The following is a 6,944-nucleotide window of genomic DNA, read 5'->3' as shown; positions in this document are numbered from 1 at the left end:
TCACCACCGGCTGTCTCGTGAGAGGTCCTCACTTTTCTTCAAGGGGCCTCGGTTTTCTTCTGCTCCTGCCCTGCCATCCTTCCACAAAACAGTGGGGTTTTCACACGTGTGCCTTCCATCCTCCCCCCTGGGAAACGACCTCATGTCACCTGAGCAGAGGCTCATCCACGGTCAGGTGCACAGAGGAGGGGGTTGATGGACGTGAGAGGAGGTGGACACCGCTAGGAAGGCCGAGAGTCTTCCGTGGCCACCGGGCATCCAGTCCACAGTGCATATTTGGATTTGTCAGTTGTCCCAATAACGCACTTTATAGCTCTTTTCCCTGGGGCAGGGTCATGCCAGGACCGCTCATAACACTTGGCCGTCATGTCTCCAGCGTTCGGTAATCTGGGACAGTTCCTGAGCCTTCGTCATTGCTGACTGTAACATCTTTCTAGTATACAGGCCAGTCATTTTGTAGAATGTCCCTCAAAATTGGATTTGTCTGTTTTCTCATGATTAGATTCAGGTTATTCAATTTTGGCGGGAAAACCATAGCAGTGATGTGTCTTTGGTATTAATCTCATAAACGGAATTCCAGGATACCAGTTGGTTCCAGTGAAGCTGGTGAGGAAAATGATTAGTTTGTTAAAAGTGATATCAGCTTTCCCCACCACAAAGTTACTTTTCCTTTTTAAAAGTTAGTAGTAATTTGTGATGGCAATACTTTGACACTGCAAATACCCTATTCCTCAGCAGACTTTCAGTCACAAGTTTTAGTGTCCCCTGATGATCTGTCTCCATCATTTCTTCTCTGTTAACTGACATTCTACTGCAAGGAAGAGCTCTCCCTTCTCATCTGTTTATATCAGTATAGACAGACTTTTACATTATTTAATGCTTTGTTACCCTTTCTTGTCACTTGATTCTCCAGTTGTTCCTGACTTGTACAGTGGAAGACCCTTCAAGCTGATTCCTGAGTCCTGGTGTGTCCCCATCATTTTTTTCTTTATTTTTATGTGGATTTTCTTTTTTTCTTTATTTTTTGAAGTATAGTCAGTTTACAGTGTGTTAGTTTCTGGTGTACAGCGTAGTGATTCATTTTTACATACATATATACTTTTCGTACTCTTTTTCATTATAGGCCATTTCAAGGTATTGACTATAGTTCCTTGTGCTGTACAGTAGGGCCTTGTTATCTGTTTTGTAGATAGTAGTGTGTGTATGTTAATCTCAAACTCCCAATTTACCCTTCCCTCCCTTTTCCTTTGGTAACTGTAAGTTTGTTTTCTGTGTCTATGAATCTGTTTCTGTTTTGTAAGTAAGTTCATTTGTGTCTTTTTTTTTTTTTTTTTTTGGATTCCACATATGAGTGATATCATATGGTATTTTTCTTTCTCTTTCTGGCTTACTTCACTTAGAATGACAATCTCCTGTTCCGTCCATGTTGCTGCAGATGGCATTAACTTATTCTTTTTATGGCTGAGTAGTCCCATCATTCTTTGAGCAATTCCTTATTTTGTGGTGCTACAAAAAGTGCCGGGCTTTATCCTGTACTTTCCCTGGATTTGACCATCTTTCCAAGGAATCCTGACTCCTCTGGGTGGAGAATGGTATTTTGAAGCAAAGATCCAGGTACTAGGTGTGCTCACTGCTGCTGTTGCTACTAGTAGTAATAATGGTAAGTCTATGTTCAGTTTCTTACGGAACTTGCGTACTGTTCTCCATAGTGGCTGCACCAATTTACACTCAACCCACCCACAGTGTAGGAGGGTTCCCTCTTCTCCACACCCTTTCCAGCATTTAATATTTGTAGACTTTAATGACGGCCATTCTGACGGGTGTGAGGTGGCACTTCACTGTGGTTTTTATTTGTATTTCTCTGATAATTAGTGATGTTGAGCCTCTTTGCATGTGCCTGTTGACCATCTGGATGTCTTCTTTGCAGAAATATTAGTGTAGGTCTTCCTGTTTTTGGATTGGATTGTTTGTTTTTTTAAATTACTGACTTGCATGAGCTGCTTGTATATTATGAAATTTAAGGACACAGCTTCTTCAGCAGCTTTTTCAAATGGTGGTTTTCTGTTTTGCTTTTCTCCCCAGCCTTCACTTGGCCTGGAGGTGGACAGATTAGGTGCCCTTGCTTCTCGCTGCACTTCCAGACCTCTCTTTCCCTCTGCCTCCCCAAACTCCTCTACTCCCATCTTTGTTTTGTTTTGTTTTTTTGTTTTTTTTTGGAGAGGGGAGGTAATTAGGTTTATTTACTTATTTTAAGAGAGGCACTGGGGATTGACCCCAGGACCCCATGAGTACCAAGCACACGTTCTACCACTGAGCTATACCCTACCCACCTCCACTCCCGTCTTTGAATCTCAAGTCACTGGGTCACATCCTGACCTCCCTTTTGTTACAGTCATCTATCAGTCACCCTCCCTGTCCTCCCACCCCACCATCACCTCTTTTGCTTCCTGGAGGATTTTCAGCTCTGTGCACAGTCTCTAAACTAGTCCTGTCTTCTCAATGGTTTCAATAGACATGTGCCTGGTCTTTCGCCTGCACTGGCTTCTCGAATTCCTGACTGTTGAGGGAGCTTGCTCTGTGCCGCATTTCAGCCAGACGTGTGTGATCTTACAGCAGTAGTTTATTGTCATCTCCCATAACTTCACGCCCTCTGCTATCTTATTCCAATCATCCTGCTCTCCGAACGTCACCTCCTATCCCACTGGCTCCCTCCCCCTCAAGTCCCACTTGAGTGATCCTTTAACCCAGCAGGGACATCTGGTCTGCTGACCCTACCTTCTGTTCACTGTCCCTTATCCACCATCGCCTGCATGTTGACCCTCCATCCTTAGCTGCCATTTATTTATTTGCATTACCACTCCACTCCCTTGTTTTCCTCTTGCTTCTTCCTACTTGCTTGGCCAAAAACCCCGACTGTGATCAAATCTACCTGTGTCCCTTCTCCCTGTCTGCACCTGCCTGGCTAAACGAAATTGGAGACCCACGTGCAACTCTGTTGCTGAATTTTGTTTCAGTTCCTGGTCCCTCACTTCAGGCAGGTCCTCGGTGCTGCTGACAGTCATTCTCTCTTTACTTTGCTCCTTCACTCTCCCACTGTCCTGGATGGATGACCACTTTTTAGTTTTTCCCCTTTCCTAAAATCTCTGCACACGCTGCTCCATCTTGACTGTCAGTAGATGACTTAGCTTCCTGTTCAGTGAAAAAACAGAAGCCATCAGAGGACTGCCTCACGTTTCCACCTCTGAATCTGCCCATCTACCAGCACTGGTGCCCAAACTCTGCCTCACCTCCTGTTCCAATGGGTGAGCTCTTAATGAAGGCCACCCCCTTCACCTGTGAACTGTATTCCATCCCCGCATCTACCTAAGATCATTCCTCCAGCAAGTCTCCTTTCTGTCTCCTGCTTCCTAAAATGTTCACTCTACCTGATCGTTTCTCTCAGCATATAAACTTTTTTTTCACTTTAAATAAACAGCCTCTTTTCGTTCTGCCCTTCCTCTCAGCTCTCCTTCAATACAAAAGCTCTTGAAAGAGTCGTCTGTACTTTCTGTTGTTGGGGAGGAAAAACTTTTCCTCCACCCTCTTAGGTTTAGTACTTAGGGGCCTGTGAATTAAACTGACAAAAGACAGGTCAACAGGAGACATTGTTGGTATACACATTGTAGTTTGCAGAAGAAGTAGCTTGGTAAATGGTTAAAGTTAGAGATTTGTAGGCCGTTTCTCCTCTCTTGGGTTGGCCTGCTCCCAATTCTCCGGAGTGTACTATCTTCCACTATTTTTTTTAACTTCACTAATAAAAATTTTGCTCATATCATGCTTTAAAAAAAGTTAGAGATTTATATACCTAACTTAGCAGGGGAAAGAAGGGGTAGAAAATGTTTGGGAAAAGCAGATGGGTTTCTAGAGGAACCAATGGGAGATAAGAATGTTTGTGATAATGGCTGCAAGTTCAGATGTGTGGGGTCCTTCCATCTTCACAGCCTTAAAATTCCCGTGGAGAGAGAATTTATAGGAGGTTTACTCTTGTTCTCCTTCCTGGTAATAAAGCTGCCCTAGGAGGGAGTGAATGGCAGCCTCATTTCCCAGGAGTTTCTGCCTTTAGGCAGGTCAGGGAAACCCTGAGAAGACTTCTTTCTGCACCTGTCAAATCCCAAATGTCTTCAGCTTAAAATAACCTTCACACCAATGCTGGGGTTCTGAGTGGGTCCCCCCATTATCTCCAATTCCTATCTCCCCATTTTCCTTGAACCCTCTGCAATCAGTCCACCATTTCCCTTGTCAGGTTCCAACGCCCTCCAGGTTGCTGGGTCTGTGGCTGCTCTCATCCCCGTCTTACTTCCCTTCTACCTGCATCCGACACCCCATCCTTACATATCCCTTACCCCCGTTCTTGTCGTACCTGAAAGATAAGAATTCAGATGAGAGATGAAGCATTGCGTCGTGAAAGATTTTAAATGATTTATTTAGCAAAGAGAACGTACACCTCCAAGAACAGGCGGTGGGCTGGTCCAGGGGAGGGTAGTAATGGTCTTTGCTTGCCCCTTCTCTTATGCCCTTGCTTAGAGGTGGTCTCTTGATTGATTGACGGCTCTTGTCCCTAGAGTGCTTAGTCATGCATCCCCTTTTGCACAGGTCCTTACCCATGATGCACACAGAAAAACCCAGGGGTTGCCTAAACTGCAGTGCTAATTGTATTACAATGAGCATTAGGTCATGTTTGGTGAAGTCCTTGTCATTACCTCGCAGTTGCGGCTGATGGGTTCTAACCAGTTTCTAGCTGGCACTCATTTAGAGGAAGTAAAGCCCCTTTATGCTGAAGGCGGGCATATCACCATCTTCCGGAACATCCTCCCTCTCCTCCACCTTATCTGCCGGGTGCCCCCACTTATCTACTTATCAGTTATACCTCCTAAATACATCGAGAATCTAACCACTTTTTATCAGCTACAGTGCTCATACTCTGACCCCAGGCGTCATGATCTTTAGATTACTTCACTGGCCTTCTATTTACCCTGCCTACCCCACCCCACCATGTCTATGCTGAACACACTCCAAGCAGATACTAAAATCCATATAATGACATGCAAGGCCTTAATATCAGGTGCCAGCAGACTGTAGCCAGAGGCCAGACCTGGTCAGCTGACTCTATTTGTAAATAAAGTTTCATCGACACACAGCCACACCCATTTGGTACGCACTGCCTGTGGTTGCTTGCACAGTGCACAGTGCAGAGCGTGACCCAAGATCTTCGGCCCACAGAGCCCAAGATATTTACTCCCCGGCCCTTTACAGAAAGAGGTTGTTACCACTGCCCACCAAGACCTGCCCTTTGTTACTTCTCTCCACTTCTGCTCCAGTCTTCCTGGCCCTCAGGGTCTCCCTAGACTTGCAAGGCAAGCTTCTACTCCCTGTTACACTCCCCGAGGCTGTTTCTTCTGCCCAGAGTCCTCTTCTCTGGGACACCTACTGCCTGTCCCCCTTCAAGTCGGCTCAGATGTCACCTTCTCAGTGAGATCTTTCCTGACCGCTCTTTCAAACCGTAATCGCCCTCCCTGCCCCCACCATGATGTTTCGGCCTTATTTCTCTTCAAAGTACTGTCGGCAAAAAAATTAATCAGTCAGTCTAAGAAAGAAAGAGAAACTTTTATTTGAGCCAAATGGACGATTTTAACCAGGAACAGCCTCTCAGAAAGCTCCGAGAACTGTTCTGCCTTTAAAGGTCAAACCACAGTTATATACGTTTTTGAGACAGAGCACTGCACATTATAAGACATTTTACACAAGAATTGACAGTTTACACAGTGCAGAGCTGCCCATACAAAGTGGGTAGTGTGTCATGAGTCACCATGGCCCCCTACAAGATGAATTTTATCTCCTAAGGAGTGGTGGCCGTTGATGAGATAAGAAGGAATGTCCTCTCCTAAAGAGGTCAGGTTAATGCAGATGCACGACACACACTAAAGGCGGGGAGGGTAGCCAAATGGGCAAAGAAAAATTGTATATTAATATTTTTCTCATCTTGCCAAAAATATGAATTTTATTTTATCAGTTCTTGTCTTTTAATCTTTCTACATAATTTATGTATATTTGTTTTTTCTCTGTCTTGCTCCATCAGAATGTATTCTGCATGGAGGCAGGATTTTTCCCCTATTCCTCATCCTGTTCACGGCCATGTCTTCAGCACCGAGGACATTTCCTGGTACCAGATAGGCACTCAATACATATTTGTTGATGAATTTCCTGTTCATGTCCCTTTTCTCTCTGGTTTGCTCATTTATTCAAGCATTCATTCGAGACATATTTATAGAGTATCACACAGGGCTTGTTTTTGGGGACACATGGCAGGCCACTGCGTAGGCAGTAAAAGAATTTACCAAAGACCAGGAGGAGTTAAGAATAAAGGGTAAGTTTAACAGATACGCTGCTACAGGCAACAGCAGGCCACACAGATGAGAGGTGCCTGTGTGAGCACTGAGGGGAACATGCAGGGTCTTTTATTTGGGGAGGGGGCTGTGTACACACAAAGGGTAGGGGGCTGCATGATTAATTAGTGCACAGGTACCTGATTGGTTGTAAGATCTGTCAGGGGCTTTTCTGAGTAATGGGATTTACAACTCTGATATAGGCAGGATGTGCAGATTCCTGGGGAACAGTTTTGTTAGGGTAAACGCACGTCAAGGGAAGATGTTTTTATCTTGCAGAAAGGCAGATATGCGGAGGGTCCTGTAGCGGGGAGTGGAGGTTAAGGGTTCCAGTTGGCTCAAGGCACACAGAAAGCCCTGAAATGGGGGCTTTATGGCTTTCCAGCGGCTTTAGAGAGCGCCAGCTGGCTCCACACTGGCCACTCCTGCAGGCAGTGGTAAAGGACCACAGACAGGTGCCCTTGTGCTGAGAAAACTTCCATCTGGGTCACTCACAGGGATGCTGGAACCAGCTGGTATCCG

The sequence above is a fragment of the Camelus dromedarius genome, chromosome 29 (assembly GCF_036321535.1).
Source record: "Camelus dromedarius isolate mCamDro1 chromosome 29, mCamDro1.pat, whole genome shotgun sequence".
NCBI classification, from domain to species: Eukaryota; Metazoa; Chordata; class Mammalia; order Artiodactyla; family Camelidae; genus Camelus; species Camelus dromedarius.
The sequence above is the reverse complement of the archived record's forward strand: the minus strand, read 5'-3'. Positions refer to the sequence as shown.